Source organism: Passer domesticus, chromosome 3 (assembly GCF_036417665.1).
Source record: "Passer domesticus isolate bPasDom1 chromosome 3, bPasDom1.hap1, whole genome shotgun sequence".
Taxonomy (NCBI): Eukaryota; Metazoa; Chordata; class Aves; order Passeriformes; family Passeridae; genus Passer; species Passer domesticus.
Genome location: NC_087476.1, coordinates 52,823,745 through 52,843,250, shown reverse-complemented (window position 1 = coordinate 52,843,250; position 19,506 = coordinate 52,823,745). Strand labels below are relative to the sequence as shown.

Sequence of the window (19,506 nt, the reverse complement as noted above, 5' to 3'; positions counted from 1 at the left end):
CTGCTGTAATACCAACATTCAAAACTGGCCATATCCAGACACCAAGCATTACTAATGATCTGGCTAAGTCTGCAACTCTGCAACAGAACGTCTTCTTCCGAGTAACAACTCTTCTGGGTACATGTGCTAAATGTGCCCCAAAAGATGCAGCATGAGAGATGACAAGGGTTACACCAATAAGCCACTACTAAGACAAAAAAATAGCAAAGGTATGTTTGTAATACTTCAAGACCAGTATTAAAAATATCTCTCAAGTTGGAAGAGTAAGAAATTGTAGAATAAATCACAGATAGAAGGGAAGGAGTTTCAATGTATTAGATCTGAAATTGAACCCTTGGGGGCTGCTAGTTGTGCCTCTGATAAGCCCAAAGCATTTACCAGGGCACTGTGCAGATGCAAATAAATATAAACATACACCATCTTTAAACATAAGACAAAAGAAACAGTTTAACATGGAGGAAGAGATGTTTTAATTTGCTACTGGCTATATAAATGCCCATTATTAAACTTCACAAGCCAAAACACTAATAATAACTCTTGCATTCATTTCCATAGACCTCTCATTTTTAAAATCAGGAAAATGAATGCACACTTGCACTTTATGAGAAATGCTAAATGTTGCAGCATTTCATTAAAGCCTCACTGACTGGACTAACCAGGCTGAGTTCTACTGCTTTTAGGTTCTACTAGTATATTTTACTTAGTGTAATAAAAAAAGATAAAAGTTTCTGTATAAACATTACAGCATCTCAAGATGAAACATAACAGAAATATACAGCCAGCAAAGAGGAGAGCAAGCTACAGTTTATTTTAGTCTTTTCTATAGGCAGAATGACCTAGGAAAAAGTGAGGTTGGAAGCTTTCAGAAAAGTACCTAGCAGAAGGAAGCAAAACACAGCACTAACTTAATACATTCAATACAATGGACAAAACAATGTTCATTCTAAAGCTATCTGAAGTATGGAATTATTTTGATACAATTACATAGTTACAGCAGAGTTATGATGTATAGTGTACTGTTAGTTCCAAAACATTAATAAGCTCTATAAAGAAGTTCCAGTCCACTACACATAACTGGAGGGTACTAAACTAACCCAGGAGAGCTACTCCACCTGAGGTTCACTCAACCCTTGCTCAGGTGAACTGCCTTTCTTTGTGCCTTTCATCTTTGATGAAACATTATGTCTGCCATGTTTCTTGTGACAAGGGTGTGTATTAAAAAAACCACAAAAAATAAAAATACAAAAAATAAGAGACGGGAAAATAAACGTGTAAGCAGAAGCAATTTCTAGACTTCTTGTTCATATTAAACACAGAGCAGTCACAATTTCTGTGTCCCCAAATAGAGAGAAACAAAGAGATTCAATGTGGCTATTTGCATGCTGTGGGCTCTCAAGGACAGTGAAGATAAGATCTGGAGATAAGACAGGCAAAGAAAACAAACACCCTCGCTCTTGAGGAACAGGGTACAGTGTTTAGCAGTTTCTTATCCCCCCTACAGTGGTGTAGTAAACTAAAACTTCAAGCATTCTCATTCCCTACTAATGAAGTAAGAAGATGCTGAGACCACCTTCAGTGCCCCTACTGGATTTCCAACAGTCTGTGCACATGAACAAAGTCCAAATAAAATAAATGACAAACAACGTAGCAGAAACATTTCTGATTCAGGAACAGAACAATAACAAAACTTGATTCAGCTCCAAAGAATTCTCCAGACAAATTATTCCTGTCTTAATGGGGAAGAGGCTTTAACCCACTAACTCAGGCTGCCATGTTTCACACAGAGTAAGAGGAAGCAAACATGCTGCCAGGAATTCCACATCACCAGTCATGTTTTCACAAGACAAAAACATCAAGATTTAATCTTCCCTCATTGGCAGCTGAACATCACCAGATGCATTTTCCATACAGAACAATGCATTTTACTGTTTAACTCAGCTTCAGGTGCTAGACAGAAACTGGTTACAAAACACAGTATAAACTATTAACAGGCACAGTGCTATGCTACTCTAAATGTTAAAGTGCAGTGCTGTTGGAAATCAGGCCACCTGGGAAGATTTTCATTTCTAGGTCAACAAGAACATTGCTGCAGATGTTTTAAAATAATTAGTACCTTCATCTTACTGTATCTCCTGTTTCAACCGACCCCAATTCAATTAAACATCAAGTCCAAGCTCTCTGAGCCCACAGCTTTTCACACTCACATTGTACAGGTATACAGAGTGTTGCCCCCTACAACTACTGGAAAAAAAGAGGTGGGGGGGTGGCAGGCAACCTCTTCTCCCAGGCAACTAGTAATAGGACACAAGGAAAGGACTTAAACTGTGCCAGGGGAGGTTCACGGTAGATATTAGGAAATATTTCTTCACTAGAATAGTGGTTAAGGATTGGATTGTACTCCCCAAGGAAGTTGTGGGGTCGCCATTCCTGGAGGTGTTCAAAAAATGAGCACACATAGCACTTTACAATATGGATTTGATCAAAGATTGGGTTTGATGATCTTAGAGGTCTTTCCCAACCTTAGTGACTCTGTGATTATATGAACCACAGAAGGATGAAATTTACCACAACCAGAGAGGGTAAGATGGATATCACTGTTCCCTTACCTCTGCCTGGAGCATGTAGGCATATACACAAAATATTTCTCATTTATGTGCTCTCCAGCATACAACTAAAAGACCAAGTACTTGCAGTTTTCTAAAACAGAAAAAACTGATGAACATTCAACACATCAACCAGCATTTAGACAAACCCCTTAGCACTACCTTGCTGTTTTGTTAGTTGACACTACCACGTTGCTTGTTTATAACAACTAATTTCATGAACTGTTTTGTATTTCAAAGAAAGCCTTGCACATCTTTTGATGCAAAGCCTTTTGATAGTCAAGAAAAATACACACAAGCAACCACATCACACCCAGACCCAATGAATTACAGGTTCTCTACCAGGTTTATAAGGGCCATGATAAAGTCTGCCTTAGATTCCCCACTTACCATACTTAGAATGCTGCTAAAGGCCACTGGACCCACAGTGTCACATGTTGCAGGCCTGGCCACACTCCAGAGTTCCTTCTATGAGTTACCCTACACAGGCCACAGAGTGGGATTTGCACAGGCAAAACAGCAGCATCACAGCAGACAGATGAACAGCAAGTACTCTTTGGTGATTAAGGCAACCCTGACCAGTCAAAGTGCCAAGCCAAAGAATTTGGGCTTTCCCTTGTCTCAGGATGTTAGAATCTGTCCACGGAGCAAGCAGCTGCCAGTTCCAAGTATTACTGCCCTTTGCCTTTCTCCCTTTTGCCCACTTCAGCTGCCTGATAACACTCCTCCGCCCAAAATTACCACACCAATGACTCGCAGCAGACTCAGCAGAAGTGGCTCTGTATCTGCATTTCAGTTTACATCCCACCACGCCAGCTCACCCCCCCTTCTAGCAGGCTTTGCTGCACACGGCTGAATCACAAGCACACCCTCACATCAGACAGACTTGCGGCACAAAGCTTGGGCAGACAACCATCAGTGTGACTCCCTGAGCAGCGACTCTGTTCTGTGGGCAAGCACACACGTGGAAAGATGAGTGCCAGCATTCATGGGATGACAAACAGACTACAAGAGACAAACACTTGACCTCAGCTTCACAGCAAACTTGCTCTCTTCTCAGCTCTTTTCTCACCAACACAAGAAAGGCATTTATATGAAATGTAAATAAAGCTGAGGCAGAGCAGAAAGACACTGGTGTTTGAAGATTCCTAAAACACAAAGATGTGGCTTGATGCTTGGCACAAATATCTATACTGTCAATCACAGGTTCCATTAATCATCTTCTGTTTACGATTATTAATTAGTTTAGGTCCCAAAGGTTTATATTAGATTAGTTCCCATTGTACTCAATGAATTTGATTAACATGTTCTTAATGTTTTACAGGACAAGACCAGGCAACAAGAAACCCATGAGGAACAAATCCATCAGTCTAACAGAAAGCACTAGAACTGGTCAGTTTTTACATCAAGCATACTTCCAGCAATATACACAATCAGGCTGTGAAAATTATTGGAAATGTCTCCTTAAAAAATACCCCATCATTTTCAGGGGTTTAGAAAAAGAACCTCAAATCAACAGAACCTCAAATCGACCCAGGACACTACATTGTGAAAGATAAGCATTAAAATACTTCATTACTTCATTACTTCAAAAAAGCAACTAGACACAAGAGCTTCTTGAAGGTAAATTTTTTACGTTTCAGCTCAACACCTCTTTTTATAATTGACCCTGATTCATGCAAATGCCAGGTCATTGCTTCTTCTCTATCATCTACCTCCCAACCGAGAAGCAAAGAAGGTGAGGAGTGGGGGCAGAAAGGAGTCTAGCAGTAATGCAATGCAAATCTTTTCCTATCTGAAACACTGTTAACAGAACCAAAATGCCAGGTTTCCATAGCAACCTGAACTGTGTCACATGCTTACACTGTATATTAAGCAACACTGAACAGTTTAATTGTAACACAAAATCCTGTACATTTGTAATGTAAAAAATTAACACTGGAAACCTTCACTACTTACTTTTCAATTGCTTAACCTGCAAAATGTATTGCAGTCTGTTGAGTATGACCTTGTATTACACCTGTGCAGTTTCATAGGTGCTCCAGCGCTGGCAGTGTAAGGTGTATCAAAATTACAATGATCAACAACAAATCAAACTCTGTTTACACTGCATAGACTGAATCCTGTTTTTAAAAGCAGCAATGTTTATAATTATTTCCTTCTTCCTTGCAAAATCCCCTCAGGCATTGTGCAACACAAGATTATTTAGTTGTCTTGTCCTTCTGAAACATCCTGAAAACTTCTATTATCTTACCTTTTCTCCTTCCTCCACCTCCAGACTCCTGCAAACACTAAACACAGTTGCTGACCTTGTATTGAGTCACCCTGTGCTATAAGCAGTGCAAAAACTCCCCTCTCAAAAGGAATTCCCCTCGCTATACACCAGGCCACATCACATTTACCTGCTAATTAGGGAGCGACTCTTTGAAGAGCTGCTTGCTTCTTCAGAAGCAGAAACAGAAAAGTTCTTTATATTTTTCTAAGTTCTAACAAGGTGTGCACAGCTAACTCTTTAAAATGTTTCAGGTAAGCAAAGTTATGTATGTCTATGTACACAGAAAAGATAGATCAATGTTATGATTCATGCAAAACTGTCATATGCCATCCTTTCTTCAGCATATCTGATTGGGCTTTTACTTGCTCAACTCTGCATGTATTCAATCAGTGAGATGGTTCAGGGCTTAACTAAACAACAAAAAAATTAAAAATACACCTGAATTAAGCTTGAGTACTGTTGCATAAAAGACAGATGTGTAGAAGTTTTCTGACTAAGCAGAAGCAGCAGATATTTTACTTTCAGATTATTCAAGTGTTTTAAACATTATTATAGAACGGAGGTTCTTTGTTGAACAAAACAGACTAATTATGAAACTAAAATTCAAACTTCTTACACTGACAGTATCAAAAAAGTAACTCAGCATTCTGAAGCTAGATATTTCCTTTTGCTGGAGGGTGGGGAGGAACCAAACACCATAAAGTCAGAAAAATGACAAATAGCTTCAATTCCTCCAGTGTTGCATTTTCAGGAAAGCCATCCATCTCAGCCACATCAACCAGGTGCCACAGCAGAGACTCTGAGCTCTCTACTCCCATACCAAGTGCATTCAGAGGGACTACTCACACAGATTGTTTGTGACACCTAAGCAAACATGGGGCCCAAAGATGAAAGCTGCCCAATTCCTGTTCACTGCAGGTTATACCTGACATAGCTGCTAACATTTCAAACAAAACTTTGTATTCTCTTGCTTACAGCTACCTCAGTGTAATTGCTTGCCCCTTCTCAAGCTGAAGCCAGTAAAAGCAATTAATGCATTAAGAAGTTTTGGATTTGGCCTTGCTTTTTTCCATGTTAAAGCACCTATTTTTGAGGGGCCACAGTCCTCCCATTTTTTGTGTTAAAATTTGTCTCTGAAAAAAAAAATGGGTAGAGACCTACACTTTTAAAATAACACAAAAAGCAGTTTGCACCTACCCCACCAGGGTGCATTAGTGATTTGTAGTTAAAAAGGACTGACAGTTACCTGTGAAAAGGGTATTACCTCAGAGCTAGATTCATAGAATCCAGAACCATTTAGTCAAAAAAGACCTTTAAGGTCATCAAGTTTAACCATAAACCTACTCATGTTCTTGCCAATAATTACGACAGGACCTAGGATTAAAACTCATACATCCAATCCCTAACTGGGGTGATCTCATGAACAGATCTAGCTTCCACAGGTCAAAATTACTTTTCTGAGATATCTGCATGCTGGACTCAGGGAAGTAAAAAGAAGGGGAAAAAAATAAGTGAAAAGAAGCAGGAAGAGAGATATGTTTCAAGACCAGATGAAATAAATTTCAGTTTCTAACATGGCATTCTGTCATCCTAGAGCCTTTCAGTAAGAAAATAATTCACAGGTTTTGCATCACAGAATTTAAAAAAAAAAACAGTACATGGCATGAAGAAGAAATCAAAACTTAAACAAAAGATGTAAAACACAGTACTGTATAACTTTTTATTTTAATTGCAATATAATGCTGACAGCAAAGCAGTTAAAATTTGAAAACTGTAATCAGTGAAGTCCTGATTCCAGTGACAGCCAGTGAAGTCTGCTTCTTTACAAAGCTCAACCAAACCAAAGCAAACAAACAAAAAAGAAAATTAAAAAAAAAAACCACAAAAAACCCCCAAACAAATAAACAGAACAACAACAACAAACCACAATCAGAGGAAAGGCTTTTGAAGGACTGTTACTATTTACTAAGGGATGACAGTTTTCCCCAAGAAATGCATTTTATAACTTGAAGCCTTTACATCCCAAACTCTACACTGGTCCACAACAAAATGAACATCTAACAGTTACCAAGTAAAAAGAAATACATCTCCTCAGAAGCACCTTAAAAATCAGGTTTGGTGCTACAAGTGGCTCCTTCAGCTGCACCACTTTCCTTTTGCAAACCTCCTTGGCCTTCTGCTTCTCCTCTGCAAGGAGCAGCATCGCTCCTCTCTGCCAGGTCTGAGTCTAAATCTCCTTCCCTGGAGGAAAACAAAGAAACAAATGCACCTGCCCTGCTTGTAAACTTAACTTAAATTGCGTTCATGGTTGAGCAGAAGGGCTAGGAGCTGCTCTCCTGGATGCAGTGTTATCCCACAGCTCACCACCCACAGAGGCCAGGAGAATCCTCCAACACCAGGCAGTGGGTAAGGTCTGGTTCATCCCTAGGGCTCGCATTCCTCGCTCTTTCCAAACTCCCTGTAGAAGATTCATTATTTCTTGGTTTTGCTGTACCATTTTGGTTTCAAAATCAGTCTCTAGTCCCCTAACCCTAAAATCTGCCCATTATATGCTAGGCTCAGCCTGGGGCTGGGAACCACCAGAGCAGGGCTTAGAAAAGGACATGACTAGTTGACAAAACACTGAAACTTCCTTCTCACACAATAGGGTCAGGTGCACAGTGTCAACAGTGCAGGAGAAAAGAAAACCAACTTTCATCTTCTTAATCTCTTTTCATGACAACCAGTGTGTTACTTGTACTAACAGAAATGATGCACTACAAACAGAATCTAGTTTTCAAAACAAACAACCCACTTAAAAATTTGACCACTGAGGGATCAGTTAGCAGCAGAGACCCTTTTTAAGGAACTTAGAATTCCTGATAAAAGGAAACAAATGGACATTTGATGTGATGTGATGTGAGCAACCACATCAGCACAAGCCCAATGAAGTAGTTTTTCCTTTCTATCCTGTAAGTATGACTGTAGCAGGACACAAATGCAGATGTCACCCTTTATTCACTCTAACTTAAAAGGCACACCTAGCCAACACTGCCCACCACCACACACTAAAAAAACACCCAATACCACGTACAAAACCAAATTACCTGTAAATCAAATGAAATTTCTTCAGTGGATACCTAACCATGGGGACTGGAGAACAACTCATGGCACTGGCAGAAAGCCACCCTTGTCATTCCTTTGTGGTTCTCCATTTGTTTCCTAACTGGCCTGACAATGACCCAGGCTGCTTTTGACTTGACCCAACATATTTGAGTGGCAAAAATGACTTTTATGTTCATCAGCTGTTAATCATTTGGGCCAGATCTGCACAAGTGACTGGCTCACAGCAGGCAAAGTCAATCTGTCACCACATACCTGGCTACATTTCAGCACACTGTTCCAAAGTTTACTTGTAACAAAGTAAAGGTTTCATTTTCTTGGTTCTTCACCTATTGTCACCAAGATATCACCGCTTATACCACATAGCTACCCCACAATACCTGCATTTCAGAAGTTTCTGGAGTTGGGACAGAAGGACAGACCACATTTTATGTCATGGATTACCACAGCTCCTATTTTAGGAGTCTTCAGCAGCTTCACTACAAAAGGCTTGATCAGCAACCAGGATGGCAAAAGGGAGTACAAAATGTCAAATACTGCTTATATAAGAGAATAATTTCTTTTTAATATAAATTCTAAATATCATGTAAAAAAATCTTCATGTGTAAAATTATTATACACTTCAATGCTTTCCTGAATTATCTGAACCTTTGTGAGGAAGTATGAAGAAAGAACTCAAGACATTCTCTAGCCTACAAAGTTTTGCTGAGTTTGCTGCAGCTACCAAAAATCTGCATACAGACTAAACCCAGCTTTATCACAAGTACCCATGTCATTGGCATCACTACAGCTGCTTAAAAAGCATTCTAAAAATGATACTTCTTAAGTTGAGAGTAAAATGAAGCCCTTGCCACCAGACTGGGGCACTACTTAGGCATAAGACAGTAAACTACAGCAAAAGCCACTGACACAGCACAGAAGCAGTGCCAAGCCACTGACAACATCAAGTCGTTCCACACAGCATCTCCTCCAAAGGAACAACCTAGGCAGGCCCAAGGATTTTCTGCAATCACAGCATCACCTGATCTGGCAGAAAGCCATCCACACTCTTCCCCTCTGAATCAAAATGGCAGTGATGCTTTGTGAATATTCATACTTTTTTATCCACTGCATTACCTTAGTATACTTAAAAAGAAAACAAACTGCAAAATAAGACAGATGGCATGTGGGGCAGAAAGCAGAAAAAATAGACTGGAGTAACATCAGACAGAGAGAGTGCTGCTAGAAAAGGTTAAATTTACTTGAAAAAAATGAGTCAGGGAATACATTACCTTTTCTTAAGATAAGGCTAAGTTCAAGGAAGCAACAGCTCTCACTGTGAACTTCTCTAAAACAAAGCTGTGATTTCCTCTGTCTGGTGCACTGGAACTGATCCTTGCCTGCAATGTCTTAGATTCTGAGGAAATGGCCCTCAGTTATCTTCAGAAACACTATGAGAAGATCCCAAAATCAGCCATTAATGCATGAGAGTAAAGTAAGAAAAATTCCTTTCTAGAAATAATACTAACAAAAAGCTTTTAAATCCTAAAGCAAACACAAAAAAAAATATAAACAGTACTATTTTGACATTGTAACCAGAAGATAAACATATATCCTGCCTGTATAAACAAACATCATTTCCCTGCTAAACTTGCATGTTTTCTTTTCCTGTAAATCAGTTTCATATTATCATTACTTAAACATGGGTACTCATACAACCCCACATTTCACAAAGGATGTTGAAAAAAACCCCAAAAAAACACACAGAGTAGCCATAAGAAAAGCAGCAACGGGGAAGAAATGGCACCTTGGTGGGCTCTACACACAGCATACCAAAGAGACGGCCAAATGCTTAATTACAGCTTAGGAGTACTACAGGGCAAAGAATGAGCAGAAAACAGTTTCACTGAGCCCTGACAGGGGCATTGGACCACACAGCACCAGGAATTTGAGGCATGCAACTGAAAGCAGTTCACCTCTTATGATAAATAGCAATCAGAAAGGCTTACTGAGATTATGACGAGTACTCTACACATTGACAAATTCAAGCCTAATCCAGAAGTCTTCTCGGAGGATGAACTGTGGTTCCATAACAAGTCATGAATTCTCAGGTAAGTACAGGGAGGTCAGGAGGATGCTATATGGTACTGAGCTGAAATACTGGTACCCTTTCTCCCAGCTTGGTCAGAGACTGGGAGCAGTGCAGGTGCAAGAGCAAAGCAGTGCAAGAGCAAAGCAGTGCACCTGGTTGTGGGCACTTAGTACAACATTCTGCACTGCAATCCAGAGGGAAGCACCAGCAGACTCCCTGAAGCCAAGCCTGCCTGCACTCTGCCCTTGCAGGCAAGCTGGGGAGACACTGCAGATACACAGCCATGGTCCCATGCAAGGCTGCAGAGTGCTGCCCACTCCAAAACTCAACAAACAGTTCCCAACATACAACTTCTAGCACCAGCACAACCACTCACACCCACCTGACATTTTGACCAGGAATAAAGACATACAGCTTTCCACCTACAGTAGAAGGGTTTGCAAAGAAACGCAGGAAGAAAAAGAAAATACTCCTCTGTATGTGTTTAATATATCTGTCTGAAACATTTTGTTTGGGGAGAGAAATATAATTCCTCTAGCCTGCTGTGAATTTTGTCACTAACTCATTGTTTCATAAATCTGGCTAGGGAAAAATGACAACGGAATAAGATTTTTAAAGAGAAAAAAAAGAAGGAGAAGGAAAAAAGAACTGAAGACTTGTTTCTCCTACTCTGCTTTCTTTCTTAGTCAAAGGAGGTCATTTGAGTGAGCGCTCTTACTGCTGACTTCACTCATCAAATGTAGCATTACATTTCCTCTTTTTGGGAAAGCAATCTTAACCCCCAGGACAAACTCACAGCAGAAAGTGTCGGCAACATGACTTGGACATTTTCTTCTTCTTTCCTCTTGTGATCACTCACAAGAAGGAGTGAGAAGCCATCAACTTTGTGGCAGGCAGCCAACCCCACCATCAATAACTCCACTAGCAGGTGGATACCTCACTAAAATAAAAGCTACACCTATAAAGCCTTTGACTATTTTGGCTTATTGATCATGATGAGGAAGAGGTTTGTCAGTCAGCTGCTTTTTGGGTGATGACACTGAATTTCTTCTCAGATGAGCCGAGGACCATGACTGCCTGCTGCTGAACTGGGCACCTGCTGAGACACAGAGGGCACAAGCCAGGTGCTGGACAGAGAGCTTTACCATTTGTCTCAGCATTGGTCATGTTCCAGCTTTCCTTTCACGCCTATTGGATAGCAAAGGGAAATTGAGTCCCTTTGTCCTTCATTTCCATAATTATTGTTTGTGAGCAGCTCCAGCTGCCTAGAACAGCAATTTCTTGTGTCAGATCTCACTGCAGAGACTCACACTACGTTCTCACCTTTGAAACACCCACCCAAATGGGTGACTGCAGAGTGTCACTCTGGCTGCAGTAACTAGCCACAGGATCACCACAATTTTTTAAATTATCTTTCCAAAAACTTGTTATCCTCCAATGCAAATAATTCTCAAGTGAATTCACTTCTGTTTCGATACAGAGGCTTATTCTCTAACAAAGATATTTGCAAGCTGTCCCCTGAAGTCAGGATCTTAAAGTAGCCAAATATCCACTAGAGCCAGCCTCTAATCAATTTCAACCTTCTCTTTCAAAATCATGGATACACAAAGCAACAAAGCCATATTCCTAATAAGACAAGGACTGCTCCAGTCAATTCTAACTCACTTCATCTCCAAAGGGAATCACTTACCATTTCAGCAGCAGATGTGACACATCCAAATGTGAGTGTGGCTACTGCTGCAGTGAGAACAGGGCATTGGGCAAAGCCAAGGAAGGAAACCCAGAGACTGCCTCATAAACAACTTGGACAAATCAGGTGTTCCAGAAGTATTTCTCTTCCATAACATAATACGCAACAAGGAAAAAAAAATAAAAAGACACAGAATTTCCCTCCAAGCCCAAGATTTTGATCCACTACTTTAAAAAAAAACAAAAAAACCAAACAACCAAACAAAAAACAGAAAGCCACCAGACAGCATTTTGGCTACAAGCATCCACTTCAATATAACTCTTCAAAGGATCAACATTACTTGACTATTTAGGTTCTTAAAATATTTTGTGTATATTTATGGACATTTTCCAGATAAAAAGATGAAAGAGAAGGCAGTCTAAAATGCACTGCAACTTACATATTTTTTATCATGGTTTACATTTAAAAATATATTCCTGATAAAGTAATTTTCATTCAGAAAGTATATATTCACGCATACTTATATTCTTGGCATTTCCTACTGCCTTCTCCATTAATTTTCTGAAAGTCTGTGTGTATACACATAAGTGTCAGATGGAACAATATCAGGAAATTATTATTTCCATACTGTGTAAACACTGGCTGATACAATATGCTGGCAGAGTTCATCAACACACATTTTAAGTATCACACAAACACAGGCCCTTAGGCTGGGTCACAGCATTTTAAGCAAACCATAATCGATTAATGGGCACCTACCCATCTTAAAAGTCCATCACTGTGCATTAATACAAGAAATGTACGACTACCTAACGGGAGAAGAGTAATTGTAGCATGTAAAGTAAACACATGCTAAAAGCCTGCTACTGAGTCGAAGTGTTCATCATCTCATTTCATCACCTAGGGGATGAACAGTTACTACATCCTTTAGCACCACGATACTGCACACACATCACCCAAGATACAAGTACGCCACTCCACCCGTAAACCAACTCTGAAGCACTGCATGATGAAGGACAGAGAGGAAAGTCCATTGCACTGATTAAAGAGAAAAAAAATCAATTGCTGACACAGCTTTGGAACCCGGCAGCACTTCGCAATCCTGACAACCAAAGGCTACACAAATTAATATACAGAGACAGCCTGGAACATTCCAGTAATTCACCCAAGACCCTGAGAGGGAGGAAACAAATGAGGTTCGAAGCCGCGAAAGCCACCTCGGCGGCACGGCTGGGTAGCGGCAGCAGCAGAGCCCACCGCGGGTGCCCGGGAGCAGCTCCCGGGGCGGGCGGGCAGGTCCCCGGAGCCGCCCCGCGCCCCCGACCGCGCCCGCACGGACACACCGCGCCTCCGGGGCTGCGCTGCCGGGCTGGCCCTGCGCTCCAGCGAGCGGGCGAAGCGCTCCTCTACCACCGCAGCGGCGGCCCCGGACCCGCCCCGCCGGCTCCGCGTCCCCCGGCCGGGGCCCCAGGCCGCGCCCGAGCAGCCCCGCCCGAGCAGCCCCGCGGCCCGGCGCGCTCAGACCGACCTGCGGGCGGGCGGCATGGCGGGCCCGGCCCGGCGCTGCGCCCCGGCGCTCTGCGGGAGCGCCGCCGCCTCCGCCGCTCTCCGCTCGGCCACAGCGGCGCCGGCCCCGCCGCCCCGCCCCGCCCGGCGGCCCCGCCTCCCCTCGGCCCGCCCCGGCCCCGCCGGAGCGCGCTGGCCCCGGGGTTGGGGGCGGTGGCCGCGCTCCAAGGGCGCTTCGCAGGCTTCAAGCCCTGTCCTGGCCGGAGGGGTCGGTCTGCGGAGCCAGAAGTCCTACGAGTCATAAAGGCCAGGCGCCGGGGTCTTCCTCTGGATGGGAGTTTTCTCAAGGGCGGTGCTAAAAACAAAACAGCCAGTTTTGGAAATTGAGGTTAACCAAAGCCTTTAGATCCGTGGGAAACTGAAAAGCCTAGAAACCTCATCTGCTGTTTCTACACTGTCCGCCAGTAGGCTTCTTCACCCAATCCCCAGAAAACAACACCCGCTATATTTACCAGAAACTCGACTCCCTTACCCGAATAACTGCAGGTAACCCTGACGTTTGCGGCTAGTCTAAACAAGATATAGCTTCTTTTTTCTTCCTTAGGTCAGCAGTCAGCTCTGAAAGACTGATTTCAGTCTTTTGGGCATTTTAAAAAGGCATTGTAACACCTTTAAATTCCAAATTCTGCAAGACAAAATCTCAAGCCTGAAGATAGGCAGATACCTGCATAAATGAAAAGGTGACACAAAGTGTACACGTATATAGAGAGATGCTAAAAGAATGTGTCAAAATAACAAATGGCACACAGGTGTGTCAAGAATAATATTTTTACTAGTTATAATGTTATGAATCCAATGAGCTTTAATTTTAAGTAAGAGATTTGTCAGAGGCTTATTTTTTTTTATTTTTATTTAACAGCTGCTTAGAAGATTCATTTCAAAACCACAACATTTTCAGACACAGCCATCTCCCACCGTTGCCATTATCCTACTTGTAGCATATGCTTGCTACCACTCAGTCTCACTGCTGGAACAGCAACTGTCTCAACTCTTCCACTAAATTTGCTGCGGCACTTTCAGCTAAAATTGAAGTTTCCATCTGATTTTTTTTTTTTTTTTTTTACCAAACCAGTTTCTTTTACAAGGGACAGATTTTCTTTAAAACACAGTCTGCTGCTTAAAGGATATGTTCTGGTACCACACTGAAGTTAGTACATCTTATTATTATCCAGCAAAAGATGGACAAACCCAAAGTTACTTTGGTTAAAATCTCTTCACTGGCGCAAGGGTTCTCTACCACCACACAGAAGAAAGCAGCCCTGCTCTCAGTTACTCTTCTAGCCCTGCTTAGATAACAAAACTGGGAAAAAAAGAGGAAGAATAGTAGCACTGTTTACCCAACCTCCTTTGCCAAATTGCAGGAGCTATGAAGCCCTATCCATCAAAGTGGTGGAAACCCTATTTATCTCTTAGCTGCACCTGCACAACAATGACAGTGACTAACAGCTTATTTTAGCTCCAGAAAGGCTATCCCTGTCCTAATGTACCAGTCTGCTGTCCATCATCATTCCAAGAACAGTCACCTCTATTGTACAGTGTAGAAAGCTCTATAAAGACAATGCATGAACTCCATATACCAAAGAAACGACACATTTCTATAGTACTTATATTGCCCTGAGCATAACAAATACATATTCTAGACTGCATGGGGGAGAAATCACTCCAATTCCTGTCAGAGCAGCAGGATAAGCAGGCTAGGACTGGGACAGAAGCATTGTACAAGTTCTGGTTATGGCGCTGTGGGTTACTGCCTGTGGCTCAACCCACAGACTTCATGTCATTGGAAGAAGTCATTGTGTGAGTAACACGTCACATCCCCTTTTGTTTTACTGAACATGAGATAGACAGATAAGAGGTAGATTAGATACACACGTATCACCTTTGAAATAAAATTTAGTTTTAGTCTCACTACAGTACAGAGGATAGCAGATAGTCTGAATAGTTTGCTCTTTCCCATGGCAATATGTTCCTTGCCAATTAATTTGAATACAAATGCTCTTAACATAATTTGATTAATTGTCTTTGTGGCATCAATGCTTAGAATATCTTTACCAGAGAAAATCTTAAATTCATGTTGCTTGTTGATTTCAGGTTTGGGAAAATTTGTTGTATCACTGTTTGCATTATTTTGATGAAGACAAAATGTAAATCAACTATTTTTATCACTTCCAAATTGTGAATTTTTATCCTAGAAAAATATTTCTCACACAAACTTACACATATAACCACACATGAAAGACAGATTAAGGATACTGAAATACTACATTTGAGTGGGTTTTGATCTTCTGCTTCAGTGTACATTAACAGAGTTACATACATTCAAGAGAAAAAACTGCTAGAGGTACAGCATGTTTATGGCCTGCATTCAGATCAGCTTACACTAATAGCAGAAAAAATACTGTATTGCTCATGTAGTTCATGTAGTTTTTCTTTTTTACATCAGTAATTGTTAGCTTACAGCTTGTTTATTTCAGACAACCTGCCATAAAGAATTACACTGACAACCTTGACTGCTATAACAGTCCAGTTTTGAAAAGATATAAAAATAAAGGTGACACCAATCTTTCTTTTTTTTTTCCATTATCAGCCCTTCTGTTTTTGCCTATTACCCCTACCATTATTCACCATGAAGTAGTCACAAAATAGGTTTCATACAGACAGACTTTTATGCATACATAATTGAGGCTCTGCTTGATCCTTCTGCACTGAGGGCTATTCTTAGCTTAGTTTCTTCAGTTTATGTAATGATGAATTTTCAGAGTGTCCTCGACTCACCCTTTAACTTTGAATTGATTGTCTAGATATAACTCAATGTGACTGAGGTATTGAAATTTTCCACAAGTTTTACTAAAATGAGAAAGTGACTATAGCTTGAAACTTTTATAAGAAGTTGTCCCCTAATAACTGATTCTGTGCACCTATTTCTCTGTCTAGAAGAGCAAACCAGAAGTAGCTTCCAAAATGCTCAGCTGAAGAAAGACTATAAAAAGAAATGGAATTTGCTGCAATACAAGAGGACATGACAAAAGCGTCCTATTTGTTTCAAGTAAGGTAGCTCAGTGGACACTGCATGAAGCACCTCACCGCCACACTTTATCCCAAACCCCAGAATCACGTGCATTTTAACATGGGCTAAAAGGGAAGAGAAGCGGACCCAGGCTTTACTACATCAAATGCAGTGCCAGGGGAGGAACGGAAGCTGAAGAAAAAGAACACAAGAACGTGTGAAAGTGCTTCTGTAAAGTAAGTACTGTAAAATATTCCTGGTTGCTCCCCGTCTCGTTCTTCAGCATCATTACAATATCCCCCAGGAGCGGGACTGCCGCGCCCGAGCCGCGGCGCTGCCCGTCCCCTGGCGCCGCGAGCGCCACACTGCAGGCACAGGGAGCCACGCGGCCTGGAATCTGCTCTTGGAGCTGGGAGAACCACAACAGCTGCGATGCCTGGATAACACATCTTCAGGTTTTCCTCACATTATTTCCATCAAAACACTACTGAGGTTAAAAAACATGTAGTAAGTACAAAGTACAATAGCATTTTCCCCCAGAAAATTGTTATAATCCAACAGTTAGGTCACCAATCTGACCATACATGGAAATTAAACACAAAATAGCAAAAGACTGTGCATCATTTATTCCTTCCTTCTCCTTTCCACTTCCTTGAAACTGGGATGATGGACAATTACAAGTCAGGTGAACTTAGAGAAGAAAATCTGATACCAAGACTTTCCACATGAAACACACAGGTTGAGGAAAGAGAGGACTGATAAATGCAGTTTCTGTGCAGTACAAGGGTTTTCACTAGAGCTGAAGCATATACCCCCAGGTACTAAAGAAAATTTGTACTTACCATTATGTATCACATACATACTCAAATTATACACTTTCCATAACTTAGCATATTACTTTGATGTTATTCTTACTAATTTTTACATCATAAGTCTACTGTCACACATCAATCAGCGTGTCAAATTAAAGTAATAATAATATGTAACGTATTCATATGGAACAGACAAGTTAATTGCATGCTGCTGTACAGCTTGCATTTAAAGGAATCACTCTGATTTTCCAGGTTCCAAAATTGAGCCTTACCTACCAAACTGTGACAGCCGTGACCTCTAACACTGAATGCTACTCACTCGGTTTCACAGGCACACCAGCGTTAAGTGAAAAGAAACATCAGCCTCTGACATCCCTTTCCTGGTGCCTTTGGGAAGATCATTCTTCTCCAGCTACCATCTCAGGGATGCAGGCACAGGCACTGGCTGCTTCTGTGCTGGCAGGAGGCGGAATCGCTGACAGTTTCACTGATGCACTTCTCTATTGGATACAGGAAGCCAGAAGAGAGGCACAATCTTTGGTCAGTGCACATGACTTGTACAGTAAAGAAAGCCATTTCTAAAAATAACTAGGCAGCATATGACTCTCAATGCTATTTTTCTGATGGTCTAGTGGCCAGCCCTCACCTCTGAGGTTAACATCAAGGAAAAGATTTGCTATTTCAGTAAATTTCTCTTGTACATACCTTAGTCTTCACTGCTCCTGTGGCAGTAATTAACAACCCTTTCACTGCTCAAGAGAAATTTAGTAAGATATATTACCCATTTGGAAAGGGATTTGCTGACTGTCAAGCACAATAGAGCAGGATTGCTTTGCTTCTACATCTAACAGCTACCTAGGGCATGGACAAAATACATTTGCCCACCCTGCCATCAGTATAAGGCCACATATTTCATAGGCTCAGCTACTTTTCTGAAATTGTCAGGGGGAGTATTTTGTCTCCGTCATTGAGGCAGCTTAAGAAACAAGGGGCTCACCCCTGCCTTCCTCTGTGGTGTCACATAACAGAGACACTCTTAAGGGTGGCAATGACTATTCTGTAACCTGTATCTTCAATCCTGCCAATGCAGCTACTGGGGGGGGCTAGCCTTGTTCTAACCTAGCTGTCTCCAGTGCTGCTATCATCACAGCCACAGAAGTCAGCACCCCTCCAAAACCCACCTGAGATACACTCAGAGTGCAGAAACATATGCTTTTAAGCACAACTCTGTGGACTTAGTGGAGTATACAAACTCTTATGGCTAGCTCAGTTTCTGCAGTATAACCACCTAAATATCTGGCTGGTATTCCTTGCAGGTTCCACTCTGTAGGAAACTAGGTCCCGCTTCGCCTGCCTCTTCAACAATAGGCACAGATACCTGCTGGGACCTGCTGACCCCTCTCACCCAAGCAGACCCACCTCTCTGAAGTGACCTCAGGGCACAGTGATACCTCAGCTTCCAGCCCCACACAGCTTTGGCTCCTCAAGGCCTGAAATGCCTTCATCTTACCAGAGGGGATGCTGTCAATCCTACACATGTGGAAAGCTGTCCCTGCATATGACACCAGATCATTATCTAAGAGGGCCTGATTTTAACCTCATATTTTGTTATCTCTCTCACCGCACAGTAAAATTGCTGAATTTAGACCAAAGAAAGCTTCATCACAGTCAAGACAAACATTTTGTTCTAGACTGCTATAGTAAATGTTTTGTGATGAAATGAACCATCAGCTTAACAGGGATGAGATGGAAACCAAATGATGAGATGGAAACCAAACACCTTCAACCTCCTTTGCTCCTCCCAGAAGAAAATGATTCCCTTAAGTTTGTTTTCAGACTCTAAAGCTTTTGAAGATCAGCTAATGCATATTTGCACAGTCCACAAGCACACAGTCTGAAGCTTATCTATCTTAACACTTTAATGTTTTTGCATTTTAGAGGCAAAGGGCTTGAGCACTAGCGAAATTTGCTCGGGCAGAGCCAACCCTTCTGTATCGTTGGACACTGCCTAAATAGGGAATATTATTTTTGCTAGTACAGCTCCCAGATCTTTTATGCTCATGAAAACAACATGCCAGAGGAAAGAGCTTTTACACAGAGGTCATCCGCAGCACCGGCTGCTTTCATTCCGCTCGCACAACCCTCACAAAAAAATCCAAGGTCACAAATTAATATCTATCGTGTGAGGAGGCCGCGGCAGGGCAAGGCCAGCAAACACCGACCTCGATCTCCTCGGTGGAGCCACTGGCTCCCACCTGAGAGAGGCTTTTCCCTGCAGGCCCAGCACCGGAACCCGGACAGGCTGAGGTGTTTCCACAGCCTGCCCGCTGCAGGAACCAAGCCGGCGCGGAGGGAAGCGCCACGTTCCTCCCCTCCCGGC

The 19,506-nt window shown here is 41.9% G+C and overlaps 1 protein-coding gene across 6 annotated transcripts in view; it reads right to left on the bottom strand.

Moving 5' to 3' along the window:
* NCOA7 (nuclear receptor coactivator 7) overlaps positions 1-19,506 on the bottom strand; it is an 85,084-nt gene that overhangs the window by 65,183 nt on the left and 395 nt on the right. For 3 of the 6 annotated variants that reach the window (XM_064413073.1, XM_064413078.1, XM_064413077.1), the window contains exon 1: positions 13,270-13,359. The exons of 1 other annotated variant lie outside the window; for it this stretch is intronic. The gene's annotated coding sequence lies outside the window, so the exon portion shown is untranslated. Of the gene's footprint in view, positions 1-13,269; positions 13,360-17,445; positions 17,627-19,506 lie in introns of those variants that run through there. 2 more of the 6 variants (XM_064413076.1, XM_064413074.1) reach the window with 2 other exon arrangements.